At 45.0% G+C, this 21,922-nt stretch overlaps 1 long non-coding RNA gene across 1 annotated transcript in view; it reads left to right on the forward strand.

The window, feature by feature from the left end:
* The window catches only part of LOC121437708, a 29,952-nt gene extending 8,341 nt beyond the window's left edge, over positions 1-21,611 (forward strand). Inside the window, exons 2-3 of the long non-coding RNA XR_005972995.1 lie at positions 437-687; positions 21,572-21,611. This is a non-coding gene — a long non-coding RNA (uncharacterized LOC121437708). The remainder of the gene's footprint in view (positions 1-436; positions 688-21,571) is intronic.
* Positions 21,612-21,922: the final 311 nt, after the last annotated feature.

Below are 21,922 nucleotides of genomic sequence, written 5' to 3' on the forward strand. Positions count from 1 at the left end.
ATCCACGCTGACTGTGGGCTGCTCCCTGGCACAAGAGAGGAGAGAAGGAAGAAGAGGAGCTGAACTCCAGCTCCATTGCACCCTGCCCCCTGTCTGTGGGCGCAAGATGACCGGCTGCCTCGCTTCCTAGCTGCCACAAGAGCCACACCATGCCTCAGAGTGTGTGCCCAACAAAGTCCTTCCTCTCTTCAGTTGCTCCTTGTCAGGTATCTTTCCACAAGGAACAAGAAAAGTAACTAATATGACCTGGAGGCCCGTATGACACACTGTGCCATCTGCCCCAAAGGTTTCACAACCCCTCCAAAGCAGAACCAGTTGGGGATCAAGATTCAACTGACATGGGCCTTTGGGGGAATCTTCCAGTGTAAACCGTGGCAAATGGTGGTCTCAGTAAAGAAGGGTTATGAAATGTTATTATTATTTTTCTTTGTTACAGGATCTCGCCTTTGCAGTCCACACTGGCTTTGAAGTCATGTAGTTCAGGGTGTCCTCGAATTCCTGACCTTTCTCAGATTCCTAAATCCTGGGATGATGGATGTACACTACAATGGTGGAGATCTCCTCTGCTGTTCCCCTCGGCTTCTGAGCTAGGATCTCATGCATCTTAGGCTGGCCTCCAGCTTATTGTGGAGCCGAGTCTGACCTTGGACTTCTGACCCTCCAACCTCCAGTTTCTGGGATTTGCAGGTGTGTGTGCTACATCCGATTTCGACAGTGCTAGGGACTGAACCCATGGCAAGTGCATGCTGGGTAACTGAACTACAGCCTCAGAGCCTCAGGTAAAGTTTCTGGAATTATTGCTAGGAATACATGCTGCTGTTGGATCCTGGGACCCGAGACCACATGGCTTACACTTTAACTTACGGCCTAAGGGATCCCTAGTGACTTTCTTTCCTTTTCTAGGCCTTTATTTCCTTGTTTGTAAAGTAGGCTTAATAGTTCTGATGGGTAGTTGTGAAATGCCAGGGTTTGGCAAAGGGAGGAGCTCATGGAAGGTTGACTGTCATTAGCAAAGCAAAAGGGAGGCAGTGGGGCATAACAGACATGCGTGGGCAAAGAGCTCAGATTTAAGACTCATTCCCTAACGTTTCCCTTCTCTAAGCCTTAATTTTCCTATTTGTAAAATGGATACAGTAATACCAAGTAGAGAAAATAGAGACGTTTCAGAGTGTACATCCCTGGGCATAACAGTATCTTAAAAAGAATAGGAGTAGCTGGAGAAATGGCTCAGCAGTTAAGCACTTGCTGCTCATAGTTCAGAAGACCCAGCATCGATATCCAGCAGCTCACAATCGTCCGTAACCCCAGCTCCAGAGTCCAGCACCTTTTCCTGGCCCCTCAGGCACCTGCATGCATATGCTGTACATAAATTCACACAGACACATGCACGTATGTATGCATAAAACAAATATTAACTAACTGATAACACTTCAGCCAGAGACTGGCAGCGCCCACCGAGCCTCGGGTAACCAGTGCTGCAGGGAGGAAGCTGGCCCAGCTCGTCTGAGATTATAGAGCGTTACCTATGGCTTTATTACTTTGTGCTCGTCCTAGGATGAGTCATTCTTGTTTTTCTCTGTACCAAACAGTTTATCTGCTCTTTCCAGAACTGAGATGCTGACAAGAAAGTACAGCATATGGAAGAGGGCTTTTAGGAGCTGGCATAACTTAGCCAGGCTCTCCTGGTTCCCTGGCTCCTGCACACAGCCCTCACTCTTATTAGCGTATGACCCCGAGGAAGCTATCTTCTCTTCAGAAATTGTATGTGACATGCATGTATCCTTATGGATTGGATATGATGGCACAATACACATTTGTGGCCCCAGTGCTCAGGAGGCTGAGGCAGAGGATCTAGAGTTGGAGGTCAACCCCTGAGGACCCACTAACAAACCACACAGAACCTTTTTAATAAATATTCTTTTTAAAAATTGATTTATTGCTGGATGGAGGTGGCACATACCTTTAATCCCAGAAGTTGGGAGGCAGAGGCAGACAGTTAGAGGCCAGCCTGGTTTACAGAATGAATTCCAAAACAGGGCTGTTAGATAGAGAGACCCTGTTTCAAAAAACAAACAAACAAGTAAAATAAAAAAAGATTTACTTATTTTTATTGCACGAGTACACAATATCTATGTATGCATGCATGAATGTACCACATGCATGCCTGGTGTCCTCAGAGGCCATAAGAGGGAGACAGAACCGCTGTGGCTGGAGTTACCAGAGACTGGAGCCACCATGTTCGTGGAGGGAACAAGCCTGGGTCCTCTGCAGAAGTCGCCCCACTCCTAACTCATGAGTCATAGCTCCAACACCAACCTGAATGAATATCTACTAAGTGCTGAGCCCCGTGTGTTGCTGTGCAAGCTAACTAAGCATGTGCTTTAGCACTGACCCCCAACCCTAAGACCTTTCTTCCCATTGCCTTATGTAGCTCCCTGAAGCTTCCATTTTCCTCACAGCCAACATCCAATAAACTGGCAACGCCTCTGGACTCTTCTTTGAAAATATATCCAGGATGAAAGCAGCTCCCTGACTTCACAGTTACGATGCTTGCTCAAGCAACCATCATTTCTCACCTGGATTTTTTTTAATTAAACTGTTTTTTAAAGCAACTTTAGCCTCATAGCAAGTTTTAAAAATTTTTAAAATGTATTCCTCTATGTGTGATGTGTGACTGTGAGCATGCATGCATCGCAGCACGAATGTGGAGGTCCAGGGACGATTTCGTGAGATGTTTGTTTTGTCTATCTTTATGTAGGTTCCAACGATTGAACCAGGTCCTCGCCTGCCCAGTGAGAACTTTACATGCTCCACTAAGGCATGCCACGAGCTCTGTTTTTTGAGACAGGATGTTACTGGATGTAGTCGTTGGCTAACGTGGTACTTGTTAGGGAGTCAACACTGATTTCAAACTTATGAAGATGCTCCTGCCTCCCCTTACCAAATGCTGGGATTACAGGTCTGAGTTTTTGTTTGTTTTGGTTTGGTTAGTTTGGGTTTTGAGTAGACTCATCAGGTTGGCTTCCGTCACTTAATAGTGGTCTTAGGGTTACTATTGCTGTAACCCTATTGCTTAGGGTTATATGCTGATGAAATATCACAACCAAAAGCAATCTGGGAAGGGAAGGATTTGGTTGATTTACACTTCCACATCATAGTCCACCACTGAAGGAAGTCAAGACAGGAGCTCAAACAGGGCAGGAACCTAGAGGCAGGAGCTGATGCAGAGGCCATGGAGGAGAGCTGCCCACTGGCTTGCTCAGCACGGCTTGCTCAGCCTGCTTTCATATAGAACTCCCCACAGACTTGCCTACAGTCCTCTCTTCTAGAGGCGTTTTCTCAGCTTAGTTCCTTCCTCTCAGGTGACTGCAGGTTATGTCACATTGACATAAAACTAGCCAGCAAAGTTATACAGTTGCTTCCTCTGAGTCTTTTCACGATTTCATAGCTCATTTTTAAAAAATATAATTTAAATATTATTTACTTATTTTATGTGCCTGGGAGTTTTGTTTCTGTCTGTGTACCACGTACATGCCGGGACCCTTGGAGGTCAGAAGAGGGTGTCAGATCCCTGGTGCTCATTTCTTTTCAACTCGGACTATTCTGTTGTCACAGCTTATCTGTCAGGTCACACAGTCAAGGGCATCCTGGTTGCTGCATGATTTGGACAAGCAATAATGCTGCCCCAGCTCTCTGCAGATTTCTGTCTGTGTATAAGCGTGAGTATGCGTGTGAAGGCATGTTCGTGTGTCTGTGTGGTGGAGGGTGCCTGGGAGGGGCTGGAGACCAAAACCAGGCAGGTGCTCTGCCACTGAGTGTCTTTCCACCCTTTCCCGCAGGCTTCCTGTGTAAGCACAGTTCATACTCCTTAAAGTGAGCAGAATGCATTTGTGATTCCTCGGTTGTGTGTATGGGAAGAGAAACTGCTAACTTGTGCTCCAGTCCGGCTCTGCTATGTAGGGTTCCTCTCAGGACTAAATGGAGCCCCCACAGTTTTACATCCTTATCAGCTTTCGGTGTTTGCCGGTATTCTGGACTCTGGCCATTCTCATATGTGTGTAGTAGTACACAGTATGCGGGCTGCTTTCATTTGTGTTTCCCTAAGGGCAATCGGGAGTAAATGTGGTTGTTTGCTATTAGTATGTATTCTTTGGTGAGATGTCTTTTAAGCCCTTTAGTCCACACCCTGTGTGTGTGTGTGTGTGTGGTGTATGCACACTTGCGTGCAGGCCCACATACATGCATGCATACGCACTTGTGTGGGGGCCAGAGCGGTTGTGTACAGGTTGGAGGAGGAGGTTGGGTGTCTTGCTCTATGACTCCATTTGAGATAGGGTCTCTCACTGAATCTGCAAGCTCTGGCAGTCCTCCTGTCTCTGCCTACCAGGGCTGGGGTTACAGGCACATGCAAACATGCCTGGTTTTTTTCATGGGAACTGGGGATTTGAACTCAGGTCCTCATGTTTGCACAGCGTGTGTTCTTACCCACTCAGCCATATATCCACAGCCTCCATAACAGTAACACTATTTTCCTTTCAAAAGTATTTATTTTTGAGAAAGTCATGCTCACATATTGTAGCTATCCTTCGTTAGCAGCTTCACTTATCTGGAATGAGCTAAACCCACGTGGCTGGGTACACCTGGAGGGATTTCTCCGCACTTAAATCACTTGAAATGGGGAGACCCACTTTAAACCAGATGTTTTGAAGTGGGAAGATAAAACTTTAATGCAGATATTTTGAGGAGGGAAGATTCACCTTTTGTTGGGCCTCATGAGGCGTGGGCATGAGCCAGTGGGGAGACCCATCTCTGGCTATGACTTCCACACAGGAAGTGACTCAGTACAACCCGGCCTAGGCCCGCCTCTGCCCAGCCACCACTAACATGGCAGAATATCATTGGCCATTGTTCCTTGCTCCCCCTCGGCCCATCCCAGGCTTCCTACCCCCATCACAACCCATATAAACTCTTGCCTAATAGAATTAAATGAGATCTTGCTTTGCCAGACTCCTGACTCAGTGTGTGTCACTCACCGTTCCGCTCAGCTCAGCACCAGGGAAGGTCCTGCAGGTCTGGCTCTGCCCCCGCCCTTTCTGCCAGAGAACCCGGCAAACTTTAAACTGGGCAATGCCTTCTGCTGGCAGCCTATATAGAGGACATGGAAGAAGGAAGTTTGCTCTCTTTGCCTGCTTGCTCTCACTCTTGCTGGCAAGTCCGTTCCTTCACTGGCAGTAGAGCCCACTTCTTCAGGGTTCTGCTGTATACTGAAGACCAGCTGAGACATCAGCCCCATGGGCGGAACCTTCTGTAGACAGGCATTGTTGGACTAGCTGAACCGCAGCCTGTAAGCCATTCTAATAAGTCCAATGTGTGTGTGTGTGTGTTCATTCTACAAGTTTTGTTCCTTAGAGAACCCTGACTGATACACATATAATGAGATATATTTACCCAAATTTCCTCCTTCAATTCCCCCATATTACTCAATATCCCTCCCGCCTAACTTTATGATTTTTAATAACCCACTAAGTCCTTTTAGTGAGGCCCATATTTTCAAAGGTATAGGTTGTTCCCTGGTTTGTGGGAAGCCTACCATTCTCATCAATAAAGAATGCTTCTCTCATTGCCTAGCATGGTGGTCCATGTTTTTAATTCCAGCACTCAGGAGACAGAGGTTGGTAGAGTTCTGTGAGTTCCGGGCCAGCCTGGTCTCCATAGTGAGTTCTAGGACAGCCAGGGCTGTGTAGAGAGACCTTGTCTTAATAAAACAAACAAACAGTTGATTTTGTACCCCAGCAACCATGCACTGCCATTAGTTCCTCAGTAAGTGGTGGAGCCAGGAGGCCATCTATGCCCCATCCAGGCTTCATCTTGTATCGGTCTTGAGAAGTAACCACAGCTGCTATGAAATCATGATTATTATAGCTATGCCAAGTCCAGAAGACAGCATTTCACAGTACGCCACCCACCCCGTCTTTTGGCTCTTACATTCTTTCCATCTCCTCTTCCACAGTGTGAGCCCTGGTAGTGGTGGGGTCAATATCACCCTCAGCACTGACCAGTTACGCATCTCCCCACTGACTGCTACCTGCTGCCACGAGCAGCTTCTCTGGCCAAGGTCCAGAGCAGCCCACGTTTCGCGTGTTTCACATATTATTTAAATTTCTTTTTAAATTTTGTTTTTATTTTCAAATGATGCATGTGTGTCTGCATCTATGAGTGCAAGTGCACATGGAGTCCAGAAGAGGGCGCCAGAGCCCCTGGAGATGGAGCTATAGGCAGTTGCCAGTCTCTAACTACAGGGCGTTGGTCCTATACAACAACAGAACACACTTGTAACTGCTGGGCCATCTCTCCACCCCACATATGTTGACCGCCTTTGGGGGGTCTACTCAGTCTAGGGGTTGTAACCCACCCTGCAGTCAGTTATTCCAGGGTCCCGGAGAGGCACTATCTGGAAGACATCTTGGGCTAGGAGACAAGAAGGAGGCTAAGCTGGGGTTCCTGTTAAAGCCTCCGTTTATTAGAGATGGGGTACAGCTTATATAGGGTAAGGAGTTGGGGGGTGGGCACAGGGGCCTGGGCTCTTGCCGTGTGGTTCACGTTGGCCACATGGTCCGGAGGTTACCTTCGGTCAGGTCACCTAGGCCAGGAAGTCACGAGTTGACACACCTAGTTCTCTAGATAGTTTGGAATGTGGGGTGGGTTCCGCTAACAGATAGCTCTCCATTAACAGCCAATTTGGGTGTGGGGTAGGCTCTGTCAATAGAACGATTCTTAACACAATTAGGGGTGTGGGGTTCTCTGCAGACTCCCCAGGGTGATGGTTCCTGCAATGATTTTAGGAGGAAATTGGCTCCTGACACACATATATTCTTTATTTATTACTTACAGCAACTCTTCATTAGATACACTTGCAAATAACTCCTCCAAGCCATTGTTTTCCTGACAATGCATTTTGAAATCTTTCGTTTTAACAATGTCTGGCTTATCTTTTATTTTTTATGGACGATACCTTTAGAATTCTGTCTCAAAGGTCATTGTTAAAACCAAGGCTATCTTTCATCATACCAGAAGGCACCACACAGCCTTCTAAAGGAGGGAGGTGACTAACAGTCCTACCCAGCTATGACACCAATGACCTACACCAATAAACAGGATGACGCCATAGCCCTAAGGGTGCAGAAGAGGCATGCACACCTTGGTGGTAACAACACCTCTCTAATTGGACCTAACACCTACTCAACAAGAGGAAGACTGTGCCTGGTGCTGGAAACCTGGCTAACTACTTAGTGCTGGTTAGTCACGGTTATTAGAGGAGACCACTAGTTTACTAAATCAGCATATCCCCTAGCGATGAGCTATAAAGATTTGTCCTTACACCCACAGTTAAGAGTAGTCTTCACCACTCATCAAGAAATTCCTTTTTTGCAAATGATAGTGACCACTGCAGAAAGCCACAATCAATTAAAATCCTGAGTTGTAGAGCCCAGTCCCAATGGGTACATTCACAAAACTCCCACATCTAAGGCTCAGAGAACATTGTGGTTAAAGGGCAGAAAGACTATAAGAACCAGGAGATCAGGGAGTTTTCTGTGAGACTGTCTCTCCTAGGAATATAAGAGGCCACACCTATAGAGTTTCACCAAGATTGCCCAGACCTGAGCTGAACAAGGGTGACTCCAGCAAACTCGCCAAGGGCCGCCGGCTCTGCTCTCCTTTAACAGTCTAATGTCTGGTGGAGACCTTTTGCCCCAAACCCATCTGTTTTATTTTGTATAGACAGATTAACTTGTTTGTCTTTTTATGAGTGCTGAGCCGAAAGCACAGTTTAGGCAGGGAAGAACTGACATCCCGACAATGGCGAACCTCCCACTTCATGAACACAGACTCTCGCTGTTCATTCGCTTCTGCTTCTGCTTCTCCCTGAGAGTCTGTGTGGTTCCTCGAGGAAGTTTTCTGTACGTTCCTCTAGATCTAGCTCTACATGTTTTATTTTGGGGCTGTTGGTGTAATTGTTATTGTTCTTCTAATATTGAATTTCACTAGTCTGTTGCCAGTTCAAAGCCCAGTTGACTTTCGGGTCTTGCTCCTTGACCGCTATCCTTGTTGATGATGGAGTCTTTTGTTGCTTCTTTCTGATGATTGTCTCATAATGGCTGGGACATCTCTCCAGCCCCCGATATCATTGTTTTTACAAGTCGTCTCTCCAGTCTCTAATAACAAATACTCTTTATCTACTGTGTTTCTGTGTGTGTACACATATGCACATGCAGAGGTCAGAGGTCAAGCAGTGGCATTTGGCTCTCTCCTTCCAACCATGTGGCTTCTAAGATGAATTCATGTTGTCAGCCCTGTCAATAGGTGTCCATGTCCCTCGAGCCATCTGGCTGGTCCATTCCTTCAGTTTCCTCTGGATTTAAACTCTTCTGTTTTTCCTTGCTTCTTCAGGTGGAATATTAGCTGTCTGGTTTTAGATCCTCCCTTTTCTCTCTTCTATACATGCTCTGATATAAATATTCCTGGAGTAATACTTTCACTGCATCCCACAAATTTAATAGATGGTATTTTCATTATAATTTAGTTCAAAAGATTTTTAGAATTTCTTTTGAGTTTTTTTTCCCTTTGATCCATGTATTACCAAGTACGTTATTTAATTCCCACTTGTTTAAGGAACTTTTCCAATAACCTTTCTCTTCTTAAAAAAAAGTTCCTGAGTCAACTATATTTGATTCTGAGAATGGATATATATTCACAAACGCATACTTAAATCTGAATTTGTTGAGACATGTTTTGTTGCCCAGAGTGTGGTTAAACTTGAAGAATGTTCCACGTGAACTTGAAACGAATTTATGTGGTTGTGGTTACTGGATAAAATTGTTGATGGTATAAATTATAGCCATTGAATTGATGGTGGTGTGGAGTCCACTGACATCTTCGCTGATGGACGGCCTGCTGGTTCTGTCCCATGCAGGTCTACCCATTTTTGCTTTATGTGTTTTGATGTTCAGTTGATAGGCACTTACACATTAAAGACTGATATCTTAGAAAATTGACCCTTTACCTATTATGAAACACCCCTCTGTTTGCCTGATATCTGTTATCCTTGATAACTGTCTTTGCTGTGAAACTGTCTGGAACGTGGCCTTGTCCTGGGCAGTGTTAGGGTGGGATGTGTATCCTGCCCATTCTCTGGGAATCATGTGGGTCCTTCAGTTGAAAACAGATCTCATATAGACCATATTTGGACCATGGTTTTGATCCACTTTCATAAAATTTGTCTTTTAAAAAGAGATTTATTTTTAAAAACGTGTGTGTGTGTGTGTGTGTGTGTGTGTGTGCGCGCATATGGGCACACAGGTATCCTTGGAGGCCAGAAGTGGGCATTGAATCCCCTAGAGCTGGAGTTACACGTGGTTGCAAGCTACTCAAGGTGGGTGATGGGTACCAAACCACAGAACCATCTCTCCAGCCCCAGAATATTTTATTAATTAATTAATTAATTTTTATAGTGCTGAAGATCAAACCAAGAGCATTGTGCTTCCTATGCAAGCATTCTATCTTTGATCTCCACCCCAGTTCTAAAATTTTTGTCTTTTAATTGGTGAATTTTGACCACTAATGCTTCAAGCACTCATTGGGTCCTGACGGCTACACAACTGAAGACCACAGGTGTCCTTCCCTTAGAACCTATCAGCAGTCAATGGTTTGGAGCGAGGGAGGAACAGGACCCTGTGAGAGGCCCTCTCCAATCCAGGACTGGCCTTTGACAGGTCCAGTCTAGTACAGGCTCAGGATGGGCAGCCACAGATGCTGTGAGATCACGACTGATAGAAGACATTTCATAACGACTTCTGGGTCTTACATCCTTTCTGTCTCCTCTTCTTCAGTGCTCCCTGCACCTTAAAGGGGTGGACCACTATCAACGTCCTTCTTAGGGCTGAGCACTCAACAGTCTCTCTCAGCTCCTTGAATGATCACGGGTCCCTATGGTCACTGCTGTTCACTGCAAAGAGACATTTCTCTGATTAAGGCCAAAAGTAATGTTTGTCTACAGTTGCAATGATGAACATTTAGAAGGCTATTTGACATCATGCCAAATTACCCAAATAACAGGAAAAGCTTCTTCCTAGGGTCTATGACCTCCTCAGTCATGATTTTTTGACTAGGTTTTACAGTAGCATGCATGAATTCCTTCTTGTGGGGAAGCCTTCAAATCTAATCAGAGAAGTCTTGGTTACCTCCATAACAGGTGGCACTATTTGCAGCTTGCCCATCCTGTATGGCAGGTTAGTACTGTGGCTCACAGGCTCACAGCTGTGGGAGGCTAGTGAGGACATCTCCCCTCCAGCAGCCCACAGAGCACCTTCCAGCACTGCGTGTAGTCAGCCAATGCAGCTAGACTGGCTACCAGTGAGCCCCAGGGATCTGCCTCTCTACCTCCGCAGTGCCAGATTCCTGCCACGCTGCTACACAAGGCTTTTTTATGTGGGCTCTAGAGGATTGACCTCAGTTTCTCACGTTGTGTAGCAAGCACCTTGCCAACGGAGCAGTCTCCGTAGTCCAATCCTTAACTTTTGAAAAAGAATTTTTCAGAGTCTACCATTCTAGGTCAGTGAGTTTTTTTCACGCAACACTAAACGTGTCACCCCACTCTTCCTGGCTTCTACAGCTCCGAAGGGATAGGATATAATTCTTAACTTTGTTTCTCTCAAAGTTAAGATGCATTTATCTTCTCTTTGCCTTCAAGGTTTTTAGTATTTTTTAGTTTTTACCCTTAGATGCTAAGATTTTTATTTCTTTGTTGTTGTTGCTTGGGTTTTTGTTTGTTTTTTTTTGTTTTGTTTTGTTTTTTTTTTTTTTTTTTTTTTTTTTGGTTGCCGTTGTTTTTATAGCGCCCCAGTAGCACAGGCTGGTCTTGAGTTGTGGTGATCCCCTTGCCTCCGCCCCCTAAGTGCTGACAGTACTGGCACAAAACACCTTGTTTAATTACTTTTTTTTTTTTTTTTTTTGACATTTGTCCTCTGAACATCCTGGATCTGTGGTCTGGTGTTTGACAACTGTGAAGAAACCCTCAGTAAATTTCTTGTATTCTTTTCTCTGTCTTCTGGCATTTCCTTCATCTGTAGGTCCCACCCTTCAAAGCTGCCCCATAATTCTTAGGCATTCTGTTCTGTTTCAGTCTGCTTCTCTTTTTGCTTGATTTTTGCTTTTCCTTTTCAATTTGCAAGTTCTATTGCAATGCCCTTCCTTATCCAAACTGGTCCCCAATAAACCCGTCAACTTTATTCTTTATTTATATTGCAGCATTCTGGACCTCCACCGTGCGTCTTCTGCTCTTTTTAGAAGCCCTCTCTGCTGTTTATCCATCAGAGTTCTTCGCATATTTAAAAAAACTCGATTATTTTATGTGTATGAGTGTTTTGCCTGCATGTCTGCATGTGCATCACATGTGTTCCTGGTTCCTTGGAGGCTAGAATAGGGTGTCCCTAGAACTGAAGCTGTAGACAGCTCTGAGCCACTTTGTGAGTGCTGGGAACGGAATCCTGGTCCTTTGCAACAGAAGCAACTGCTCTTAACTGTAGCCTGATTTGATGTCCTGGGTAAAATGGACCATGGCAAAGTGTCACTTAGCAATGTGCAGGTTGGAGGGAAGTGGGAGTTCTACAGAGCTGGGACTAAGCCTCACTGTTTTAGTGAGCCCGTGTTCCAACCACTGAAATTCTCAAGTGTTTCTTACTCACCTGTCTTCTTATGTAAGAAACAAATGACCAGAGTGAGCTGCAATTGGATATTTCCTTTCCTAAACCTGGCTCTGGGAAACCAGCTTACCCAGAGGGTAGACCTCACCAAGATCAGGGTACCCAAGTCTATTTCAGAATGTCCAATTTCCAGGCCAGAAGCAATGGGTGTTTTTTGTTTTCTTTCATGTGCATGTGTGTGGGTACATGTGCGTGAATTCAAAGGCCAGAAGGATATGTGGTGTGTCTTCCTTTATAGCTCTCCGCCTTAATTCAAAGGCCAGAAGGGTATGTGGTGTGTCTTCCTTTATAGCTCTCCGCCTTAATGCCACGAGACATGATCTCTCCCTGAAGCTCATCCTCGAAGGGAGACCCACTTTCCAGCAAGCTGTTGTTTATCCTCCTGTCTCCATGGCAAGAGGCTGGGGTTACAGAAACATGCAGTCATGCCTAGATTTTTCACGTGGGTGCTGGGAATTTGAACTCAGCTCCCCATGCTTGTTCAGCAAGTGTTCTTACCCACTGAGCCACCTCTCTAGCCCCAACAACAGGGCTTTAAACTCTAGAGCTCACTGTGGAAACCTAGTGAGTTCCTGGAAGTAAACCTCATAGGAATACAGGACCTCTTCTGTGCTTGGGCTCCCCGTCCCCTCCCGGCTTCTAAAGGAGCCTACTCCACAGGGAGCCTCCAGCACTCACTATTCTGGTTTTCCTGTCCTCGTGCTGGTTCCTGCAGAGGACAGCCCCGCCCTTCCTGATTCTGTCTTCACCGGTGCACCTCTCCAAGTCTTAGGGATGGCAGTTTGCCCTGTGACCTCTTTTCTAAGAAGAGTACTTGATTTTCTGGTTTGCTCAGCTCCTGACTTGCTCTGAGGACAGAGTGGCAGCTTCCAAACACTTCGCAGCCTAGAGCAGAAGCCAGAGGTCTCACCGACTTTTTGCTATAACTTTCTTCTCTGCCTTTGCTCACAACTCAGGAGCTCAAATAAACCTTGAGACAACCAAGCTGTATTATTTTCCGGGTCAAAATCCTCCAGTGCTCCATGTCAGTGCTCTTAACCACTGAGCCATCTCTCCAGCCCCCAAACTTGGTTCTTTTGCAAAGGCAGAAAGCACTCTTAACCTCTGATCCATGTCTTCAGTCCCTTCGCCTTATTTTTTGAGAAAACGGTCTGTGCGAATCTGGAGCGCACCAGTTTGGCTAGACGAACTGGCTAGAGAGCCCCAGGGACTCTCCGGGCTCTGCGTGTCCCCCCCCCCCCCCCCACGCACTGTGATTACAGGTGCATGGTGCTGTGCCCAGCTGTTTGTTGTTTTATTTTTTGAGTCTTGCTTTGTGACTCTGGCTGGCTTGAAGCCAAGCTGGTCACAAACTCAGAGAACTGCCTGCTTCTGCCTCCTGGCTGCTGGGATTAAAGGTGTGCACCACCAGAACCAGCTTGTGTGTGCTGGGGACCTGGGAATTCAGGCAGGCCCTTTGCCAACAGCCACCCGTGCCTGGTCCTGACTGATCTTAGAACAAGACCTCTTCCTGTGGTGTCTTGCCTTTCCTGCTACCTGAATTTCCTAAGTGCCTTCTCACCTCTAGGTCTCTGCATTTGCCATTCTCAGCACCTGGAACAGTCTTTCCCCTGTTTAATACAGCCTTTCCCTTCCTCTAGGTTCAACAAGACTTTCTTTAATCCCAGTATAGCTAACAGTAACTCCCCCTAGCCACCACACTGGTTCTCTTCACCATAGCACTGTCCGATATGCAATACATTTTACCTCTAAAAGTCGTATCTTCCTTCTCCATGGGAACGGGAAGCCCAGGAGGACAGGGCTTCAGAGCTGTGCAGCTCACGCAGTGGCGGCAGCGTGTCAGTCTTCACACAGTGTTTGGTGGATGGACCATCCATACTTACATAGATGAGGCCGGAGGCGCGGTTACAGTTCAAAGCTGAGTGACCACGCTGCACCGACACTCAACTTCATGTTGCATTTGGAATATCCGGTGTGTTCTTCCAAACAGCTATTTCCTACACTCTGGCAGCTTTCCATTTCTTGGCTCTCGCTGGAGTTGATTTCCCCGAGTTAGGAAGAGCTCTCTATGAACTGTAGCCTAATCGTTCCTCACGATCACTGCTTTGCGAAAGGGAGCTGAAAGGAGGCGGCCCATTGCATCGTCCGCAGGGGCCACTTCTCTGGCTTCACTGCAGAGCTTCCCACTAAGTCAGAGTGACACCGCCTCTGGCCAAAGCTAGTCTCGGGTTAAATAGTCCATATGATACGATCTTTAAAAATATTACAAAGCCCCAAAGGGCCATTTCTATTCCTCTAGTCTGCATGCTTTATAACCTTCAAGTGCTTTGAGGACATTATCTATTTCAATGCTTTATTGATGTATACTAACCATACAAAATAATGAGTTTCTTTGTGACATTTTCATATATGCATATTGCCTTTGTCATTCCCCCTCTCCAATGTCCACATCCTCTGATCCTCACCTTCCTTCCTACTAGTCCCTCTCTGCTTTCATGCCCTGTCCCTGTCAAGTGCTTCCACATTCAACAGCTGTCTTTCTGACTCTGGCTCATTCCATGTAACACAGTCATCTCTCCTGCAAATGACGTGATTTCCATTCTCCTTCCTGGCTGAGTAGTAGTACTCCTTTGTGTGTGTGTGTGTGTGTGTGTGTGTGTGTGTGTGTGTGTGAATGTGTGTGAATGTGTGTGCATGTGTGTGGTTGTCACACTTTCTCCATAATAGACACCGAGGTTTATTTCATAATTTCATAACTTGGCTATTGTGCATGGTCCCATTCTGAGCTCACAATAACCTGCTAGTCAGGACTCTGATTACTCCAGTGCTCAGACCAGGACACAGACTTCACAGTTATTGGCACTACGAGAAGAGTTGCTGGTCAGACAATCTTTCAGCCCAGTCAAGTGCTGTGTGCAACAGTTTAAGTACAGTTCCACAGACTCCAGTCTTGACTGCTAGTGTGTGTTGTGTAAATGGGGAGAGATGGGATGTGTTTGAACTTCATGCAGTCCACCTACCTAGAGTCCACTTTCCTTTTGGTGACAGTCTGGGTTTCCCTGCTTGATTGAAGCCTTAGCTTAGCTGTCAGTCAAGGTGACAAAGAAGAGGGCCAGACGGTGTTTCGTTCAAACCAAACTAACATGGCTCAAGGATGATGAATCTCAGCTGCAATGACAGAGGATAAATGATGGCGCTCAAAAGTGAGTGTTCTAGGAGGGCACGCGGACATACCTGTAATCCCAGCCCTGGAGAGGTGGAGGCAGGAGGATCAAGAGTTCAGAGGCCATGCTCTGTCCTAAAATGAGTTTGAGGCCAGCCTGTGATAGATGAAATTCTGTCAAAGAAGAAGAGGAGGAGAAGGAGGAGGGAGAGGAGGAAGAGGAAGGGGAGGAAGAGGAAGGAGCCGATAAGATGGCAGGCTATTCCCTATTCCAGGCTCTCTAACTTGTTTATGGTTCTGCCGACTCCACTCTCAGTGTCTGCTGACTCTATGAGCTGACCTATCTTTTCCTCATCAAATCAGGCAAGGTTTGTTTCTGTTGCTTGAGAACAAGGAACACTGTCTGGAGCCGGGGAGAGTTATAGGAAGCTGATCTCCTGTGAGTCTAGGACCCTCTTCTGTTAAAAAGCTCTGTGCACAGTAGGCCTACTGGCTTCTCGGGTGGGGGGGGGCTGCACACAGTAGGTCTACTGGCTTTTCATGGGAGCCTGCACACAGTAGGCCTACTGACTTCTCTCAGAGCCTCATCTTAGGAAGTCTTAAGAGTCAATGAGTGTCAGGCTAAGGCTGAGAAGGTTGTGAGAGAAATGGGGTTTTGTGGGACCACTTAAGAACTTAAGATGAGAGACAAAGAGATTCCAGGACAGGTAGTCCAGGGAGGAACAATGTGACCCAAACTGAAAGAAGAGTTTCCTGCTTTGCAGAGAAATTCTGATGAAAGGAGATGTTTGCTTAGTGATGTCTGCATGGTCCGGGGAAGGAAAAGACGCAACCTTCACGATACCATATTAGTGACTCCCATGATCCTAAAGTATTTTAGGTTGATGATTGTTATTGTTCCTTAATTTAAACACCTTGAATTCATGAATAAGCATCCTTTTCTTCTAGTTAGATCTGTTTTCTACACTATCCAAATCTGTCTCCATGGGCCCATTGACTGAACTGCCAAAGAGACAGCCTCAGAGTAACTGGTCTCTATTGTGGTGTAACTGACCACGCCAGGAAGTAAAGAGTTGCTTCTCACGGTGCAGTGTGCCCGTGATATCTGGGGTCATCCTGTGCCCGAATTCAGCTGGGGTCCTGCTCTCAGCATAGTAGCTCCAGTAATTCACATGCGGTCTCTTCATCCAGCAGGGTATCCTGGGTAGTCACGGTGGCTTGGATTTGAGCGGGAACATTAAGAAGACAAGGCCTGGTATGCAGACTTACTAAGCCTCTGCCCGTGTCACACTTCAGCCCAGGACTAAAGATGTGTCAAGTCAGTGTGGTGAGGTGCGGTAGTCAGTGTGGTAAGATTCCTCCGGATCTTAGACAGCAGGAGGCTGGCTTCATTCACCAGACTGCAATGCAACAGTCCAGCAGTCCATCATGGTTGCCAGGTATAAGGATTTTCAGGATTTCTTACACACACACACACACACACACACACTCCTCCAGTGTGTACTGATGTAGGGGCTGAGAGGTTGAAGACAGGAAGTGTGTGTGTGTGGTGTTTCCAGCTCAGTGGATAACAGTGAACATGTCCTGAAAGAATAGAGTAACCACTCCCAGCACAGGATTTTGTTGTCCACAATTTTACTGTGGATTCATTTCTTGTAATATTTGTAAGATTATTTACTTATAAGTAGGACTATCTATCTATCTATCTATCTATCTATCTATCTATCTATCTATCTATCTATCTGGTCTCACTATGTAGCTCCGGCTGTTTTGGAACTCACTATGTATACCAGGCTGGTCTCGAACTTTCAGCGATCCGTCGGCCCTTGCCTCTGAGTGCTGGGATAAAGGTGTGAGTCACTATGCCAGGCCTAAGATTTATTTATTTAGTTAGTTTTTTTTTCAAGGCAGGGTTTCTCTGTGTAGCCTTGGCTGTCCTGGAACTAGCTCTGTAGACCAGGCTGGCCTTGAACTCAGAGATCCACCTGCCTCTGTGTCCCAAGTGCTGGGATTAAAGTCATGAACTACCACCACCAAACTCTAAGAATTATTTTTAATCTTTAATTATATCTATATGTGGGGGATTAATGCATGTGAGTGTAGGTGCCCATGGAGGCCAGAAGAGGGTGTTGGATCTCTTGAAACTAAAGTTATAGGTCATTGTGAGTCATGCAACATGGGTACTGGGAAGTGAACACCTGTCCTTTGTAAGAGCAGTATGCATTCTGACCACTGGCCATCCCACAAGCCCCCCCCCCTGAGGAAACAGTTTTTTTTTTACATAAGTCAAATGGCCAACCCATAAAATTATGCTTAATCCATAACAGAAATGGGAGGACTTCCAAAACTCACATATTAAGCATTAAATCATGACTTTTATTCCTGCGGAGACGCTAGCACTGTCACTTCTTTAATATTCTCCATCCAGTCTACTTACTTTTAACACTTACATAATTTTCTTTTCAAATAAAATTTCATGTCAGTGCTGAAAAAGTGAAACAAGTGTTATTTACCCTAAGTTTCTGATAGCCGTGCAAGCGAATTAGGATAAAATGAAAACAGGGAAACGTCAGATGCTGGGGAGGATGCTGAGAAACATGCTCGCTTACGCATGGCTAATGCGAATGTAATGTGTGTCCATTCTTGTTCATTGCCAAAGCTAAAAACAGGTTCAACACAGAAAGCCTCAGTTGCTTGCCTGGGCATTTATTACAAGAAAAGAGGCTACTTTTTTATACATGAATATTCATATCAGTATTATGCATAATACTCAGCAAACTGGAAGCTTGCCAAATGTTGCCAAAGACATGAATGGTTACACTGGTTTGTTACATCCTCACCATGCACTAGCACTAGCACTCAGCGATAGGATGCAATGAATGACAGGTAACACACACCAGCTTGGGTGAACCAAATGAAATGGGACCATGGGGAAGAAAGAGTACTGAAGGTAGTACATTGCAGAGAGGAGGCGAGCAGGCCAGCTCCCACATGGCTAGCTTTACACCCGAAATAACAACACAAAATTGTATTCTTTTAAACACTGCCTGGCCCGTTAGTTCTAGCCTCTTATCAGCTAATTCTCATATCTTGGTTAACCCATTTCTCTTAATGTGTGTAGCACCACGAGGTGGTGGCTTATCGGGAAGATTCTAACCTATGTCCATCTTGGGCCGGAGCTTCATGGCGTCTGCCTGAGGCATCTGCCTCATTGCCTTCCTCCCAGAATTCTGTTCTGTTTACTCCACCTACCTAATTTTCTGTCCTATCAAAGGGCCAAGGCAGTATTTTTATTAACCAATGAAAGTAGCACATAGACAGATGACCTTCCTCCATCAGCACATGATCTGAACACTTAGAAAAGCCATAGTTCTAATAGCAGAAAGAATTCGGGGACGAGGGAGAGAGGAGGAGCGCAACAGAATTTGAGCGACTGCAGAGTCGTGAGGTGACGGTGCAGCAGAGAACCTTGGTGGCAGTGACAGCTTGGCATGGCTCCCATATTGGTAGCCTGGACACACACACACACACAACCACAACCACACAAATATGTGAGTGCATGTAGAACTCACGTGAGAGATGGCTCAGTAAGAAAAAGTGCTTACCACTGAGCCTGAATACCTGAGTTGGATCCGCATGGTGGAAGGAAAGAAACGACTCCCCACAAGCTGTCCTTTGGCCTCCACGTGTGAGATACCACACATGCACACACATACACGCACTAATAAGACAGAGAAACCTGTGGAACATCACCAGGCAGTCTCTTGGTTATGATTCAGTGCCGCCGTGAGGTAGGATCCTGAGGAGCCTGGGCAGCTGGCGCGCGAGAACTTCCTGCAACTTCCTGTGATTCGAGAACTATTTCAAAACAAGATGTTTAATAAAAAATAGAACAACTGGGCTCTCGGTAAATGGCTCAGTGGGTACAGTGTTCGCTGTACAGATGTGAAGAACTGAGTTTGGAGCCCAGTACCCAGATCAAAGCTAGAAGCCAGGTGTGGCAGCTCATTGCTACGTGTCTCAGTTCATGTTTCTATTGCTGCGATAAAACACAAAGCAATTCGTGGGAGGGGTTATTTCAGCGTCTAGTTCCACAGCACAGTCAGAGGAAGTCAGGACAGGGACCCAAGGCAGGAATCGAAGCAGAAGCCAAGGAGGGATACTGCTGACTCGTTTGCTTCGCATGGCATCCTCAGCCTGCTTCTTACAGAACCCAGGACCACCTTCCCATGATGACACCACCCACAGTGGGCTGGGCCTTCCACATCAATCATTAATCAAGAAAATTCTCTGCAGATTTGCCTATTGCCTAATCGTATGGAGCCATTTTCTCATTTAAGAGTCCTTCTTCCCTTGAAGAAGACACCAGAAAGTGGAAAGATCTCCCATGCTCTTGGGTAGGTAGAATTAACATACTAAAAATGGCAGTCTTACCAGAAGCAATCTACAGAGTCAATGCAATGCCCATCAAAATCCCCTTCACAGACCCCAAAAGAATGGTACTCAACTTCATATGGAAAAGCAAAAAACCCAGGATAGCCAAAACAATCCTGTACAATAAAAGAACTTCTGGAGGCATCACAATCCCTGACTTCAAACTCTACTACAGAGTTACAGTACTGAAAAGAGCCTGGTATTGGCATAGGAACAGGAGGACCAATGGAACTGAATAGAAGACCTGGATACCAATCCACACACCTTCGAATATCTGATTTTTGACAAAGAAGAAAAAATATCAAATGGAAAAAAGAAAGCATATTTAACAAGTGGTGCTGGCATAACTGCATATCAACATGTAAAAGAAGACCCATATCTATCACCATGTACAAAACTCAAGTCCAAATGGATCAAAGACCTCAACATAAAGCCAGCCACACTGAACCTTAGAGAAGAGAAAGTGGGAAGTACACTTGAATGTGTTGGCACAGGAGACCACTTCCTAAATATAACCCCAGCAGCACAGACACTGAGAGAAACAATTAATAAATGGGACCTCCTGAAACTGAAAAGCTTCTGTAAAGCAAAGGACATGGTCAACAAGACAAAACGACAGCCTACAGAATGGGAAAATATCTTCACTAACCTCACATTGGACAGAGGTCTGATCTCCAAAATATATAAAGAACTCAAGAAATTGGACACCAAAAGATCACATAATCCAATAAAAAAATGGAGTACAGACCTAAACAGAGAACTCTCAACAGAGGAATCTAAAATGGCTGAAAGACACTCAACATCCTTAGTCATCAGAGAAATACAAATCAAAACAACTCTGAGATTCTGTCTTACACCTGTAAGAATGGCCAAGATCAAAAACACTGATGACAACTTATGCTGGAGAGGTTGTGGGGAAAAGAGAACACTTCTGCACTGCTGGTGGGAATGCAAGCTGGTACAACCCCTTTGGATGTCAGTGTGGTGATTTCAAAGAAAATTAGGAAACAACCTTCCTCAAGACCCAGTAATACCACTTTTGGGAATATATCCAAGGGATGTTCAATCTTGCCACAAGGAGATGTGCTCAACTATGTTCATAGCAGCTTTGTTTGTCATAGCCAGAACCTGCAAACAACCTAAATGCTTAGGTTTAATATAAACCTAATCTTGACTGAAGAATGGATAAGGAAAATGTGGCACATTTACACAATGGAGTACTATACAGCAGAAAAAATAACGACAGCTTGAATTTCACAGGAAAATGGATGGAGCTAGAAAACATTATTTTGAGTGAGGTAACCCAAACACAGAAAGACAATTATCACATGTACTCACTCATAGGTGGTTTTTCAACATAATACAAAGAAAACCAGTCTACAAACCACAATCCCAGAGAACTTAGACAACAATGAGGACACTAAGAGAGACTTACACAGATCTAATCTACATGGAAAGTGGAAAAAGACAAGCTCTCCTGAGTAAATTGGGAGCAGATTTGAGCAACAACTGAGCCTTTCCCAGCCTTTCATTAATATGTATATACGTTTATATATATGTTATATATACATATATGTATATACGTTTATATATGATATATATGTATATACGTTTATATATATGTTATGCTTATATGCATGTGCATGCCTGGTGCCCATGGAGGAGGGGTTCAGATTACCTGGAACTGAAGGTTGTGAATGGTTGTGAACCACATGTGGGTGCTGGGAACTGAACCTGGATTTCCTGGAAGAGCGACACATGCTTTTAAACCTTGAGCCATCTCTCCAGCTCCTTCATTCAATAGTTATACCAGTTTTATGTTGAAGTGTTAGGTTCTGCAAGAACAGATACCAAGGCAGAGATTTAATGCAGGAACTGCTAATAAAAACGTTTTTTAAACAGGAAAAAAAAACTGTGAAGTTCTGATAAAGATATGAATAATTTACATTGATAAAAATTTTGCTTGGTTGATATAAATTTAAGGTCAATTTTGTTATATGTATATATATATATATTTCTGATATTGATTAAGGTATTGTAATTGTGTAGTTCATGTAAAAATGTAATGTATATAGGTTGTTAATGGATAATCATTAATCAAGCTTGTAGTCATGTTAGTTAGATTTTCTAGATGTGCATAGATATATTTTAGATAGATATCCTTCATATCTTTCAAAGACTAAAGAATATGACATTTAATGTTTTAATAACTTAGGACTTTTCATGACAATGAGACACTCTGCTCCTGGCAGCACCAATCTACTTCAAGAGGAAGATGGGCATCGAAGAGGATGTCTGAGCTGTGGGACCATATGGTGGAAGAAGAAAACCAGCTCATGCAAGTTGTCCTCTGACCTCCATACGAGTGTTACAGGGGTGCACAGGAGTGAACTCACAAGGACACACACACAATCAATCAGTCAATAACTGCAATAACAATTCAAAGGGAAAGATAACTCAGGGCTGTGAAGATGGCTCAGTTGGTAAAGTGATATCTGTGCAACTGTGAGGACTGAGTCTGATCCCCGGCACCCTTGCCTGTAACGCCAGTGCTGAAGGGTAGAGA

This window comes from Microtus oregoni, unplaced genomic scaffold, assembly GCF_018167655.1.
Source record: "Microtus oregoni isolate MIOR12 unplaced genomic scaffold, Mior012 000053F_ref0000044, whole genome shotgun sequence".
Taxonomy (NCBI): domain Eukaryota; kingdom Metazoa; phylum Chordata; class Mammalia; order Rodentia; family Cricetidae; genus Microtus; species Microtus oregoni.